At 41.8% G+C, this 16173-nt stretch overlaps 1 protein-coding gene across 2 annotated transcripts in view; it reads left to right on the forward strand.

The window, feature by feature from the left end:
- Frs2 (fibroblast growth factor receptor substrate 2) overlaps positions 1–16173 on the forward strand; it is an 88192-nt gene that overhangs the window by 58441 nt on the left and 13578 nt on the right. For both annotated transcript variants that reach the window (XM_037196749.1, XM_028877935.1), the window contains exon 3: positions 11719–11809. The gene's annotated coding sequence lies outside the window, so the exon portion shown is untranslated. The remainder of the gene's footprint in view (positions 1–11718; positions 11810–16173) is intronic.

Raw genomic sequence — 16173 nt, forward strand, 5'->3', positions numbered from 1 at the left:
TTTCCCATTCTTTCCGAATGCCTACAATAATGTCTGGTCTTTGTTGCCATTTTGCTTTTTTGAGACGGTGTGTTATGTATCCCAGGCTTACCTCCAACTTGATGTGTACCACAGATGGCTTTGAGCTTCTGATCCTTCTCCTCTGCCTCCCAAGTGCTGAGATTACAGAGGTGCCACCATGCTCTCTCTGTTTATGTGCTGCCACAGATTGAATCTAAGGCTTTACCCAGGCTAGGCAAGTGCCCAGTCAACTGCGCCCCATCCCCATCCCAATCATCTGTTTCTTTTAAGGCATACAAAGGTAACATTTAAGATGTGAAGTAGTTGGAACAGTTACAGCTCTGTAAGTCAGGTCTTACTGTGTAGCCTACCCTAACTTCAACCAGAAATCCTCCTTCCTCAGCCTCCAAAGTTTCCACTGCACTTGGCTCTTTATTTTCTTAATTTGATTTGACAATTTTTTGTTTGATTAGTTTTATAATTACAAAATATGAAGGGTAACTAAAGAATTACAATGATTTGACCTGTGAGTTCATTTGGCTACTTGACATTTCACAGTAGATCTTGGTAACGTTTGATGCCACCCCACATAAGCAAAGCAGAATCAGTTTACATGCACATACACTCTCACAACAGTCCTTCATTTGGATGGGGTCAGATGTGAAGTGGCTTTTCCTTTACGGCTTATCCTAAGAAAGAAGTTTTCATATACAAGAGTTTTATTTCTGTATGCTTTGCTTTATTGCACTGGACTGTCTAGTCTTGAACCATTGCTTATAGAGGTATGTCTTAGACATGTGTGAGTTCAAGGCCAGCCTGGCCTATATAGTGAGTTCTAGACCAGGCTCAGTTAGAGACCCTGTCTCTAAACAAACAAGCAAGCAAACCTTTAAAAAAAGAATTCCTGGGCATGGTGATGCCTATGCCTCCAATCCCAGCCCTCTAGTGGCAAAAGGATCAGGAGTTTGAGGCAGCCTGGACTACATACATAGTGAGTTCCAACCTGAACCACATAATTAAGTCTGTCTTGGCCTAGGGCTTCATGCATCCTAGGCAAATGATCTACCAACGGGGCTGTATCCCCAGTCCACTGTAGTGAGATTTAAACTTTTCTGCCTTTATTTTTTTTAACTCTCTTTTTCCAAGAAAAAGACTATGCTCCAATTTTAGAGTTTTTAAAATTTGTTCTCTTTTATATATTTGAAACATGTCAGCTAAAAAAAAAAAAAAAAAAGGCATTCTCCAGTAAAAGAAACCATCATCCTTTAGGGAAATGGCTGATTCTAGGACCGAGACAAACAAGAAGCAGCAAAGGATAAACCCTACAAAGATGGGACTATGTCAGAGGACTAGGAACGAAGTAGAAGAGCTCCAGTGGCCAAGATGAAATGGTCTGAGCGACAGTCATGTAAAGTAGCATTAGGTATCACTCGGAATGTGAAAGAATGTCCACGAGTCAGTACTGGTATAAATATGTGACTGAATAGAATAAAAACAGGGAAAGACAACTGTCCTGTGCAGAAGGATTCCAAATAATTGGTCACTGCTGCAGCTGTAGCTGGGTGGAGAGAGTGCCAGCCTAGCGTACCAAGCAGTTTGACAGTGTTTTGTCTTCAAAGTGAGATGAAGTTGCCCCACACCATCTCCTGTGTTGTACATGTCATTCTGGGGACTGAGCCCAGGATCTTGTGTAAATAGATAAGAGCTTTCTCTACCACTAAGTAAGACCATCAGCTGCTTGTGCCCCACACCACTCCCATCCCCGTCCCCAATGCTGCCATTGAACTCAGCCTCGTGAATGCTGGTGACTGTACTCAGGGAACTGCCTTCTAGCCCACATCACTCACCTCTTTTCATTGTGAGATAAGATCTTTCTAAAGTTGCCCAGGCTAGCCTGTAGCAGGCTTTCTTGGACTGCCAGCCCCCAAATCATGACACAGAGACTCATTATTAATTATGAAAGCTTAGCTTTAGCTTAGGCTTGTTTCCAACTAGCTCTTATAGCATGAATTAACCCATTTCTATTGATCTATGTGCTGCTGCATGGCTCATGGGTTTTACCTCTCCTGTGTGTCCTGCTTCCTCTCCGTCTCTTCCTGTGCCTAGATTCATCTCCTCTAAATTTCTCTCTGCCCAAAAGTCCCACCTAACCTCTTCCTGCCTAGCTATTGGCCATTCAGCTCTTTATTAAACCAATCAGAAGGTGCCTTGGCAAAGACACATCTTCACAGTGTACAAAAACATTATTTTACAACACTAGCCTTAAACTTAGAATTCTGCCTTAGCCTCCTGAGTATCTGTGATTATAGGCCTTTACCACCATGCTTGGCTTCCTTGCTTTGGAAGTGTTGGCCTTCTTTCTAAAACATATAATGTGGAATAGCTTCTGGGTGGAGGGAGGCAGGCACCACCCCAGCTAGGTGACCAGGTTCAACATGAGCCACAAGTCCTGCTGATAGTGGTTATAAATTTTATCTCTGGTTCCCCAACCTCATAATTCTGGTCTAATTATAAGAAAAGCATGAAACTAAAGAGCCTTATAAAGTATTTAAGCTAGGATTGCTGAGAATTGGAGAGGTCACCAGAAACAGGGTACATTAGGAGAAAATGTTATAGCAAAGAGAAGCCTTAAGACATTGAATGACTACATAGAATACAGGTATCCTGGATGGAATGAAAAAATATATGTAAAAACTAAGTAATCCGAATAAGTATACACTTCACTTTTTAAATCAATTTTTAAATTGTTTTTGGTTTTCTTCACAGGATGTCACACAGTAGCTAGGCTGGCCTGGAACTTACTCTGTAGCCCATGAGTCCTCCTGCTTCAGCTTCTTGGCTGGTGGGATTAAAGGCTTAAGTTTCTGTGCTGGCCGTAAATGTGTATTTTAGTTGTTAATGATGTTATCTGTGGTGTTCCGTTACTACAACAAATGACCCATCTAATTTAAGATTTTAAAGTGGAGAAAGGTGGGGATGGGGCTATGGGATTTCTCTGCACCATTTCTCAGTGTTCTTCTAGTATTAAACTAGGCCTTTTCAAGTGTTTTGTCATCCCAGAAAATATGTACCTCGTACTTATTGAAAACCATATTTTAGGGCTGGAGAGATGGCTCAGTGGTTAAGAGCACTGACTGCTCTTCCAGAGGTCCTGAGTTCAATTCCCAGCAGCCACATGGTGGCTCACAACCACTTGTAATGAGATCTGGTGCCTTCTTGTCTGCAGGCAGAGTACTGTATACATAATAAAAAAAAAAAAGAAAAGAAAACCATATTTTAAATAATATCACTCTTGGGCAGCTCATGTTTTTATTTTAAAATCTAGTAAATATAGCAGAGGAGTACTTTGCCTGAGGATATTGAGTAAATGATTCTTGCAAAGAGGCCCTGTATTTGGCTGCATTTGTGGCCCTCTAAAGACATATTCATAAATGTTAGAGTTATGGGTTTTTTTTAACTCTTAATTCCTTTAAAGACATTTCAAGTTGGTTTTGTTGTTGTTGTTTGAATATTTAGATTGACTAAAATTCTTAATAATATACTGACTATACTTCAGATTGTGTAATTTTTTTTTTTACCTGTTTTTATACTGAGTTTCTTTCTTTTTCTGTTTAGCTTAACTTGGAAAAGAAAGGCTGCTATGGTAAAGTTACTCAGTTCACTTTATTCTAGTACAGAAGTAGCACTGTGCTGTAATTCAGATGGAGCAGCTTGGGCTTTAATCTATACTTATTTTTGTACAGATTTTTCCTTATTAGCACACAGTTTTAGTAATTTAAAGAGAGATACTGATTTCACATAAGTAACAGTTATTTTTCAGAATAGTTCTGTATTAAACACTTGAATGATCTGGTTATTCTTTTGTTAACAGAGCGAATGCCATCAGGGCCGTGGAGGAGGAACACAGCACTCACTACTTCCTAGCTCATGTATTCTGGGGAAAGGAAGAGTTCTGAATATTTTCCTTTACCACAAGATTTTCTTAGTATTGACAAAATACACACATTCATTTCTGGCATTTTAATTAAAGTGTGAGAACACATATGCTGCCAATTTCAATCATAAACAGTTTCAGCCTTATTAGCAGGAGGAACTTAGAGTCTTTGTGACAACTTTACCCTTAAGGTTAAAGAAGAAGATGAACTTTTTATTCATTGATTTATTTTTCCAAATTTCTAAGTGAACTCGTATAAAGAAAGCTAGTGTTAGAAGAAACTAAGATTCATAAACTGTTATTGCAGTAGTTTGTGATGTTTTAACACTGTTCCTTTTCCGCCGGATGGTGGTAGTGCATGCCTTCAATTCCAGCACTCAGGAGGCAGAGCCAGGCGGATCTCTGTGAGTTTGAGGCTAGCCTGGGCTACAGAGTGAGTTCCAGGAAAGGCGCAAAGCTACACAGAGAAACCCTGTCTCGAAAAAACAAAAACCTGTACTTTTTACTATTTGTACAAATACTCCTGTTTCAGCTAAAGAACTATTTTCAACACACCAAAGATACCAGTGTTGGGATTATATGAGATAAAGTCATACTCAAAGTAGGTGTTAGCTAATATTTAGCACCTTTAAAATGTTTATTTGTGCCGGGCGTGGTGGTGCACGCCTTTAATCCCAGCACTCGGGAGGCAGAGCCAGGTGGATCTCTGTGAGTTCGAGGCCAGCCTGGGCTACCAAGTGAGCTCCAGGAAAGGCGCAAAGCTACACAGAGAAACCCTGTCTCGAAAAAAAAAAAACCAAAAAAAAAAATGTTTATTTGTAAAGATTTTTATTTTGTGTTTATGAATGTTTTGCCTGTATGTGTATCTGTGCACCATGTATGTGCATTGCCCTTGGAAGAGGGAGTTGGGCTGGGCTGGGCGGCGGTGGCGCAGGCCTTTAATCCCAGCTCTCGGGAGGCAGAGGCAGGTGGATCTCTTTGAGTTTGAGGTCAGCCTGGGCTACAGAGCAAGATCCAGGGCAGGCACCAAAACTACACAGAGAAACACTGTCTCAAAAAACCAAGAAGGATTTGAATCCCCTGGTACTGGAATTACAACAGTTGAGAACTACCCAATGTGCATGCTAGGAACCAAACTTTGGTACTTTACAAGATTAGTATGTGCTCTTAATCATTAGGCTGTCCCCAGCCACAATATTTAGCACCTTATGTTAAAAATGAAAAGCTCTTAGCCGGGCGGTGGTGGCGCACGCCTTTAATCCCAGCACTTGGGAGGCAGAGGCAGGTGGATCTCTGTGAGTTTGAAGCCAGCTTCGTCTACAATCGAGTTCTGGGACAGCAAGAGGTGTTACACAGAGAAACCCTGCCTTGAAAAACAGCACAACACAACAACAACAAAAATTAAAAGACCTTAATGCTTTAGGACCAGAAATCCAACATGGAGAGTCATGACAATCTTGGAATCTATTCACCCTCACGTAGATCTATCTTAAAACTTCAGGACCTCTGAGTAATGTAGCTCGGAGGAAACAACAGAGCATGGCTGACAGTTGTTAGCGGCTTTACACACCTGACTATGTAGAGATGCACTACTCTTCAGACATTGAGTCACCTATGGACAGAAACCAGATGGCTGTGCCGCAATCTCTGTAATATGAAAAGTAGACATTTGTTACTGACAGTCTTGGTTGGGATGGGGGGGTACTATTCACTTTGATAACAGTATGATAAACATTCCTTCTAAAAGAAATTTGGGGATGCTGTATCTTTTTCAAAACAATTTTCCCCCACGAACTAGCTGACATTGTAACAGTAAATAAACATGGAAGCCTATGTGGGTATAGGTCTCAGTTAGCGTTTCTGTTGCTGGGAAGAAACACCACAACCACAGCCACTGTTACAGTTTCAGAGGTTCACCCATTGTCATCGTGGTGGGGAGCCTGGCAGAGTGAAGGCAGACATGGTGCTGGAGCTGAGAGTGCCACTAATTGTGGGCAACAGGAAGTTGACTGAGGCACAGGGAGGTATCCTGAGCGTAGGAAACCTCAAAGTCCATCCCCACAGTGACACACTTCCTCCAACAAGGCCACACCCACTCTAACAAAGCCACACCTTCTAATAGTGCCACTCCCTTTGGGGGTTATTTTCTTTTAAACCACTATAGGGTAGTTTTATTAACATTTCCATGTTTCAAAATTTATAGATAAAATTTGTGAATATTTTTTTAAGACAGGTTCTCTTATATGTAGCCCAGGCTGACCTCAAACTTGACCTGATCCTTCTGCCTTAGCATCCAGACGGCTAGGATTGCAGGCATGTGCCACCATACCTTGCTAAACACTGCGAGGTTTTTAGAGATTTATTTTATTTATATGAGTGGTTTGCATGTGTGTCTGTGTACCATGTGCATGTCTGGTGCTGAGGAGGTCACAAGAGGAACATTAGATCTTCTAGAATCAGGCTTACAAAGATGGTTGTGAGCTGCCGTGGGTCCTGGGAATTGAGCCATGATCCTCTGCAAGAACAAGTCTTCCAGCATGGCTGTTTAAATAATGTCCACTCCTAGAGAATTAGTTCCCTAAAGTTTATTGAGAATTTAATATTAGCACAACATACCAGAAAGAGAAGGAAACTTCACCAGCATAACAAAAACATTGCTTTTGTGTTCAGAAAATTTACAGTGGGCGTCGTACTGAATGATGGAAGACCGAAAGCATTTAAGATCAGGAGCTAGCTGGGAGTGGTGGCGCACACCTTTAATCGCATTACTTGGGAGGCAGAAGCAGACAGAGCTCTGTGAGTTAGGGGTTCGAGGCCAGCCTGGTCTTCGGAGTTCCAGGACAGCCAGGGCCATACAGAGAAACCCTGTCTTGAAAAAACAACAACAAAAAACAAACAAGCAAAAACCAGAAAATTCAAATACTGATGAGGGTATAAAAAAATCGGAACCTGTTCACTACAAGTGAAAATGTAAATGTACCAATGTTGTGGGAGACAGTGTGGCAGTTCTTCCAAAAATTAAAAATAGAAAAACTGTATAATATACAGTGCTTAATCTTTTGGGTATCTATCCAAAAGAGCTGTACAGTCTTGAAGAGATGTGCAACCCAAATGGCCCCTGAGGGAAGAGCTGATAAATGAAATGTAAATCCGTCTAGTGGAATACTTACTTCTAACTAAAGGAAATTCAAGCTAGCCATGGTGGCGCAGGTCTGTAATCTCAGCACTTGGGAGGCAGAGGTGGAAAGGTTGTTCCAAATTTGGAAGGAGCTTGTTCTGCTCAGCAGGTTCTGGGCCAGCACAGTGAAAATGTGTTGAGAAAATAAGATTTTGCAGCATACAGTGAGACACAGATGGATCCTGCAGACATGCTAAGTGAGATAAACCAGCTACAAAGATCCTGTAGAGTCTAGGATTTCATTTAAATGACAGACTAGTCAAAAGCAGAGCTGAAGGGGGAATTGTAGTTTCCAGTAGCTGAGGTAATGAACGTTTCTGTTTAATTTACAAGACACAAAGTTGTAGCGATGATAGTAGTGATGACTATATAACAGCATACATGTGTCTAGTACCACTGTGTGTTTTATATGGTTAAGATAGCAATGAGCATTAAGTCAAAATACAGTTAAATGTCATTCATGGACATGCAAATTGTGTCCAGTAGAATGCAATTGGATCCTGGCTATGTTAGTATACCTATTTCACATCAATTTACAAATTCACTTCGGAATTCTTTATTGTGTGTGTGGTTCTTAGAATTTTTCTCCAAACCAGTTCCATCAACAGTTAATTCATGTCTGATATGTTCACATTTTTGAAAAGTCATAATTTTTTTTTTTTTTTAAATAGGGTCTCACTATGTAGACCTGGCTGGCCTGGAATCAGATCTTGTAATGGACCTGGGTTTGGTTCCCAGTAGCCGTGTATCAGGTGGCTGACAACCACCTGTAACTCCAGGTCCAGGGGCTCTGACTCCTCCTTCTGGCTGCCTCAGGCACCTGCATTGATTTGGTGCACATCTATTGGAAAATTGATTGATGGGATCTCACATATCCCATGCTGGGTTCAAACTCTCTATGTAGCTGAGGATGATTTTAGACTTCTCTTTTTTTTTTTTTTTTTTTTTTTTTTGGTTTTTCGAGACAGGGTTTCTCTGTGTAGCTTTGCGCCTTTCCTGGAACTCACTTGGTAGCCCAGGCTGGCCTCGAACTCACAGAGATCCGCCTGGCTCTGCCTCCCGAGTGCTGGGAATAAAGGCGTGCGCCACCACCGCCCGGCTTAGACTTCTCTTTTTTAAAGATTTATTTATTTATTATGCATACACTATTCTGCTTGCACATATCCCTGAAGGCCAGAAGAGGGCACCAGATCTCATTACAGATGGCTGTGAGCTAGCTTGTAGTTGCTAGGAATTGAACTCAGAACCTCTGGAAGAACAGCCAGTGCTCTTAACCTCTGAGCCATCTCTCCGGCCCCAATTTTGGACTTCTTATTTCCTAGCTTCATCTCTTGAGTGCTGGGATTACAGGTGTGTACCACTGGGTTGAGTTTATGTGGGATTGGGGTTGAACCTAGGCCTTTGTGCATGGTTGAAAGGCACTCTGCTAACTGAGCTACATCCCCAGCCTCACTAATCCTTTTTAGTAGTATTTGTGACTGGGGCTGGAAAGGTGGCTCAGTGGTCAGAAGCCCTTTCTGGTTAAGAGAACTTGCTGCTCTTTCAGAGAACCCGAGTTTGGTTACTAGCACTCATACCAGGCAGCTCAGCACCACCTATGAGCCCCAGCTCCAAGGGATCCAGCGTCTTCTTCTGGCCTCCGTAGGTACTTACATTTCCCTACATTCCAACTTGAAGGAGCTGTAGCGAATCATTTCTTAGAGTAAGCTTGGCTCTGGGTTTGTGTGCTTGTGTGTGCATCCTTGATCTGAATCGTACCTTCCTAGCTAGTTCACATCTACCTTTCAGGACCCAATTTAGAAATCTCTCTCCCCAGAAGCTTTCCTTCCCACTTCCTACTCAGTTAAAAGTTCTAACAGCACTTGCCTGTGGTCAGTAACTCTGTCGGGTGTTTTTCTTCTTTTCTGTCTTCCTCCCTGTGGAATCTGTTTTTATCAGGAATTACTGCATCCATTTGATTGTTTTCAGAAAATGTTTATTGGATGCTCCAGTGTGTAAGTAGAGATGACCGCATTTTAATTACCTTAGTATTAACTGTTTACAGATCATTTGAATCTACTAAGTAGCTTTTCTTAGCTTACCTGAAGCAGCTGGGGTTGGGGATTTAGCTCAGTGGTAGAGCGCTAAGGCCCTGGGTACATCCTCAGCTCAAAAAAAAAAAAAAAAAAAAAAAAAGTCTACAGTAGAGAAATACTAAAGCTACTTCAGAAAGTGAAGGTGGTTTAAATATTTGAAATGTACAACTTCCTCTTCTTGGTCATCCTGGTTTCATTTGTGTCTTATAGAGAAAACAAGAGGAATCTGATTTAACTTACAGTAAGGAATTTGATAAGACTTTCTAAATTACCAAATACTTAAGTGATCTGTAAGTTATATAAATGGTTTTTTCCCTAAAGTCAAAAAAGGGCTGGAATGTAAAACCAGGCTTGGTTATACATGCCTATAATACTAGCATTGGGGATGGAGAGGCAGAGGCAGGCTGTTCTCTGTGAGCAAGTTTCAGGATAGGCTCCAAAGCTACACAGAGAAACCCTGTTTCCAAAAACCAAAACAAACAAAAAAATCTAGCATTGGGGAGGTGGAGGAAGGATTACCACAAGTTTGGGGTCAAGTTGGTCTTTATGTAGCAAATTCTAAGCTAGCCAGGGTTACAGAGTGAGACACTGTTTAAAAATAAAACAACCAACAAACAAATGAAACAAAAATCACCACCAACTCACCCAAAAGGGGTAAAGGGCTAGGGAGTCGGTGGTAAAATGCATGCTTGGCATGTATGAGGCTGCCTCAGGTAGCTCCCCAGCACTGAATGGGGTAGGGGAATGTTAAAAAATGGCAAGTGAATGGTTATAAATTGTGAAATGGTTTACTAGTATTTCCCATAAACTTAAAAACCTTAGAGGAGGGCTGGAGAGATGGCTCAGAGGTTAAGAGCATTGGCTGTTCTTCCCAAGGTCCTGAATTCAATTCCCAGCACCCACATGGTGGCTCACAACCTTCTGTAATGAGATCTGGTGCCCTCTTCTGGCCTGCAGGCATACATGCAGGCAAAATACTATAAGGATGTAAGCAAGTACCTGGTGTGCTTGTTTTATGTACAGGTATTTGAAGTCAGATTTGGAATTATTGATTATCTGTAAGTATATGAATTTGGAAGTGCTTCTTTCCATCTGCTTGTGAACTCTGCTTAGTATGTAGGTCAAGATGGGATTCTCTGACGCTCTGATACAGTACATGATAGATACAGTGTAGGTGTTTACTAAGTACCTCTCTGCTTGGGTGAGTTTGATCCCATCTTCTGTTGTGAACAGATTGATCAATAAATTAACGAGGATACAGGGAATTCTTTCTTTTTGTTGTTGTTTTTTGAGACAGGGTTTCTCTATGCTGTTTTGGTGCCTGTCCTGGATCTCCCTCTGTAGACCAGGCTGGCCTCGAACTCACAGAGATCCACCTGCCTCTGCCTCCCGAGTGCTGTGATTAAAGGCTTGCACCACCACCGCCCGGTGGAAATTCTCTTATGACTGTGGACTAATTTATTGTTAGACTATCTTATTCTGTGACTCTTTGGAAGGTTTTTCTTTTTGTTGTTGTTTTGTTTTTGAGACGGTTTCTCTGTGTAATAGCCCTGGCTGTCCTGGAACTCACTCTGTAGAACAGGCTAGCCTTGAACTCATAGAGATCTACCTGCCTCTGCCTCCGAGTGGGGATTAAAGGCGTGCCGCCACCACCGGCCGCCGAGATGTTTTTCTTATCATCAGCTTTCAGATTGGTTAATCTCCCCTGGCTCTGGGCGGGGGGTGGGGGTGGGGGGGGTGGGGGGGTGGGGGGGGGTGGGGGGGTGGGGGGGTGGGGGGTGGGGGGGTGGGGGGGGGGGCGGGGGGGCGGGGGGGGTGGTTGGGGGGGGATAGGGTGTGTGTGTCTGTCTGTCTGTCTGTCTGTCTTATGGAATAGAAGATACAGAGCTGGTTTCTAAAGGAGTCTTGAGTTTGAGGAAGAATCACCAAGAATGCAGGGTTCATGTACTGCACTCTTAAACAGGACTTTAGGTGTAGAAAGGAGCGATAGTTCCAGCAGAGGTGTCTGTTTAGGGAAGTGAACCAGCCAGTATGGTAGCTGTAGTAGAGAAGCCAGAGCCATCAAAGAACTTAGGTGGATACATTGTTACTTTATCTTTTTACAAACCTACCTTAGATATTAAGTAATTTTAAATCAATATTTTAGATACTCGAGTTTGTTTATATAGGTCAGCTGAACTAGTATAGTAGTGCTACCAGAAGCCTCAGAGTGAGAACTTTTATCTTAAATGACTCACTCTCAGGGCTGGGTGTGTTCTTCAGTGGTTAAGAATGTGTACTCAAAGCTGGAAGTGGTGGTGCATGCCTTTAACCCCAGCACTCAGGAGGCAAAGGCAGGCGAGTCTCTGAGTTCAAGGCCAGCCTGGTCTGCAAAGTGAGTTCCAGCACAGTCAGGGTTGTTACACAGAGAAACCTTGTCTCAAAAAAAAAAGAAAGAAAGAAAGAAAAGAAAAATAACATGTACTTAGATTGTATGAGGTTCTGGGTTCAACTGCCAGAAAGAGATTAATTTTTTTTTCTGTTACTTCTAGGTTAAGTAGCAGATGAAGACATTGTATTTTGAAATATGATTAATCTCCTGATGCAGCATCAGAGGCTAACAATATTAATGGCCAGATCTAGGTAAGTTGAAATTTACCTTAAAAGAAAGGACCAATCAACTTAATAGTGTTTTGTTGAATGCAGTCACGTTGTGTTTTGATTTACTGACTCCCCCATTCCCAGAAAATAAATGCAAGTGCTTTAATTAAACAAACACAGTATATCAGGAAGCGTGTGGAAGTTAATCACAGATGAAAGCTACCTGTTGTTGAATGTACTCAGATGTCAGTGTTGTCCTGGGGGACCATAATATCTCTTACATATGCACTGAGTTCTGGAGAAATGTACTCATGAGAGCAAATGGTTATTCAGTGTTTAAAATGCCAGTGAATATTATGAGGTGTCATAACTGAGATGTGGCCTCCAGATACTAATCTGCTCTTCAGAAATGGGAACTATCCAGCACCTCGCCTTTCCCTGTGCCCATGAGACTGTGGGTCAGAAGGAGGGCCTTGGAGATTTGAATGGAAATTTCACATCTTTGGGCAATACACAGCCATTGCAGTCAGGAGCTCTCACCAGCTCTGAAGTCCACACAAGAATGGGCTTGTCCACAGCAGGCATGGGTGGAGGAGGGGCTCAGGGCCCCGCCCCTCGCTGCAGAACCATTTCTTACTGATGAAGTCAGAGAGAGGAGGACTCATTACCTTCAGTTGTCATGCGCTGGTGACCGTGGCAGCTTCCAGTGTTAGTCCCAGTCCAGTAGTCCCTGGTATGGTCCTGGTAAACTGAAGGAGTCACACCAAGACCAGAGTCCAGGAACAGACAAGTGGAAGGAGGATGAAGAGATGGAGAAGACTAGAACAACCAGAGTGCATTTAATCAGCTGATGTCGGGAATGGTAGTTTGTTTATTCTAACTAGAGGTAGGGTAGTTTGACCAAGGCAGAAGCCAGTATTGGTTTTTAAACATGAAAATGGTTAAGAAAAACAAAACGCTGAATTTAAACGGTTTCAATCAGATCTGTAACTGTAATGCTGTGTGGCTCTTGTGTGTCTTTCCCTACCCTAGGTAGCAAATGGCAAATGTATTCTGTTCCTCTGCTATGTTTAGAATTAATGCTTTGACATTCTCTTTTGTTTATTTGGAATGCTCTTGAACACTTATTGTCATCTCTGTAACCTTTTTTGACCTGTAGCTGGAGAATTTCTCTCCAGCTCCTACATCCCACCAGTCCCGGAACCCACTTATAAAATAAAGACACAGACTCTTACATTATTTAAACTGCTTGGCCATTAGCTCAGGCCTATCATTGTCTAGCTCTCAGTCTTATATTTAGCCCTTTTCTATTAATCTATACTTTGCCACGTGGCTCAGCTTACTGGTACCTTACATCTTGCTTGTCCTGGCGGCGGCTCCAGGCAGTCTCTCTCCTCCTTCCTCCTACCTCAATTTTCCTCTCTGTTAGTCCCGCCTATACTTCCTGTCTGGCTATCGGCCAATCAGATTTATTTACATATAGCGATATCCACAGCACTTCTCCTTTTCTTATTTTTTAAAAAGGAAGGTTTTAACTTTAACATGGTAAAATTACATATAGCAAAACAATTACCGAGCAAAAATTACAGTTACAATATTAAAGAAGATGTCCTATCTATCTTATATTTGTGAGTTTAAGGTTTTATATCTAACTTATCTTTTATCATAACTGAGGAAATTACAACTATCTAGTTTTCAACCACATCAAAGACCTGAGAAGGAACATAATGGTACCTGAGAAATGGTAGATGGATGCAAGCAACTTTCGGGAATCTTGTAAGAGTATACCAAGACAGCTGGCAGCCTGGACAGTCACCTAATGTTTCTCAGCATTGTTGGTGCATTCAAATTGGCTACAGGCCTAGAGTATCTGACAGACCATTTTTAGAAGCAGGAATTTTAAGAGACCATCTTACCCTGTCTTGGCAGAGTACAGTGGTCGCTTTCCTTGTGTCCCGCTTGTCCAGAAAGGACAGCATTGCATTCGTACTGTCAGCCATCAAGGCAAGGGCAGTTCTTTGCCCAGTAGGCCATTTTGTGCCAAAAAGACAAACTTCCAAATGGAAATGTCTTAGAAGCCCAACATTCTCTCGGGATCAATTGGTGCAGCCAGGAGCAATTGTGTCTCACGTCAACAGAATTCTAAGTTATTTAAATGCCATATTCTCCAGGTCTATGAAGTGTTTGAAGATTACCTATCTATCTGAAATATATCTATGTATACCTAGAAGACTTAACTAACATGGCTACAGATATGATTATCATAGATGACTAATTATTAATCTATTTTTTAATTATCCATTACAATTTTAAATGAGTTATATAAACACAACACCTCAAACAAGAATAGAAATATATACATATATAGAGAGTATAACAAAATTAACTTCAAGTTTGTATCAATGAACCAAAATTTATACCAATGTAAAACATTTTAAACATAAACTAAAATCTATACCAATGTAAAACATTTTAAACAAGTTATTCTTTAAAAGTAGGTTCATTAATCTACCCTTTTATCTTATCATCTCCATATCCTCCTATGTATCATATCCCCTTTTCTTTTTTAGAAAGAGATCACATTTATAATCAACCTGTTTTAAATAAAAATATTGGTTTTTCTCTGTCCCACACCAGAGGGCTCTTCTGATTTGGGACACAAGAATCCCTTAACCATTTTTTTTTTTTTTAAAGCAATATGTCTGGGTTTAGAGGGGGAGTGAGCCAATTCCACCTCTAAAGCCAGCTTGGTATATTTGGGAATTTGGGCGTAGCATCTCTTACTACTTCCTGCTGGAGGGGGGCGCTGTATCTTATGGGGATGCAAAGAAAATTTTAGACCTATGGGGTAGTCCGTGAGGCTGTATTGTGTGAACCAGTTGCCTTGAAACCGATCTGGATGTTGGATCATCTGGGCCATGGTGTCATCGGAGTCCTTTCAGGGGGTCTTGGCTGGTGAAACCTGATGTATCTTAATCTGGAACAAGTCCACAGCCTCTGGCTTTCTGTGGAAACAAAAGCAGAACCTCTTTTCCAAAGTAACATATCCTTATATCCAAATTTTGAAGTCAAGGTACCTTTAAAATATACATTTTGGCATAACTCAACAGCTTTTGTAATCAAATGTTTTTCTTTAGTTATGAATATCAAAGAGAACATAATCCAGATTCTCTGTGTGGTAGCCATCTTTATGTGGCTTATGTTTTATATTACCTTGAGCCTTGAGCCTATTGCTTTAAACTGTACCATTGTAAGCCTGAAACGGCGCTGTGGCTGCTGGCTCCGCCCACTTCAGCTTCCCAACATGGCAGTGGTACGTTTTCCGCCAGCTCTGGGAGTCATCAAGTCTCAGAAATAGTGGGTCTAAGCTTTTATCAAAGCAGCGTGTAGCCCAGAAACCTCTTTTTTTTTTTTTTTTTTTAAATACTAGTAAAGACTAAATCTACCACACAGCTTAATTTGCCGCTGGCAGATGCCTCATTTCCGCCATACTGCCGGTCAAACGCACCCGCCAGGAACCCGCCAGTGTCCAAACTTGCGTTTTGCCACATCTAGCTGCCCGTATGAGACAAGAAGCAGGAGCCTGGTTTTGGCTCTGTTTAGAATTGGTTATTAAATATTCTCAGGTTTAAGGTGGAAATTCGAGCCGTTGGGCGCCATTTGTAGCTGGAGAATTTCTCTCCAGCTCCTACATCCCACCAGTCCCGGAACCCACTTATAAAATAAAGACACAGACTCTTACATTATTTAAACTGCTTGGCCATTAGCTCAGGCCTATCATTGTCTAGCTCTCAGTCTTATATTTAGCCCTTTTCTATTAATCTATACTTTGCCACGTGGCTCAGCTTACTGGTACCTTACATCTTGCTTGTCCTGGCGGCGGCTCCAGGCAGTCTCTCTCCTCCTTCCTCCTACCTCAATTTTCCTCTCTGTTAGTCCCGCCTATACTTCCTGTCTGGCTATCGGCCAATCAGATTTATTTACATATAGCGATATCCACAGCATTGACCTTCTGTGGCAAAGGATTAAATAGACAAAGGATGTCAGGTTGGCCAGGGTTGTGTGCTTTAATCTACTGGTTGAATTTTGAGTTGACCTTCTTTCTTACTAATGTACTGTTTAAAAGTTGGTATTGTGTGTTGCTTGCCAATGAACTCTTGTCTAATAGGATCCATAAAAGGTTGCATGTCTGTCTTGGGTTATGTACAGCATTAAGGCTTCCTGCGATTGCCCTTGCACGACTATGGGCAAAGAATAGCCGGGCAGTGGTGGCCCACGCCTTTAATTCCAGCACTTGGGAGGCAGAGGCAGGCGGATCTCTGTGAGTTCGAGGCCAGCCTAGGCTACCAAGTGAGTTCCAGGAGAGGCACAAAGCTACACAGAGAAACCCTGTCTCGAGAAAAAAA

The sequence above is a fragment of the Peromyscus leucopus genome, chromosome 18, assembly GCF_004664715.2.
Source record: "Peromyscus leucopus breed LL Stock chromosome 18, UCI_PerLeu_2.1, whole genome shotgun sequence".
Classification (NCBI taxonomy): Eukaryota; Metazoa; Chordata; class Mammalia; order Rodentia; family Cricetidae; genus Peromyscus; species Peromyscus leucopus.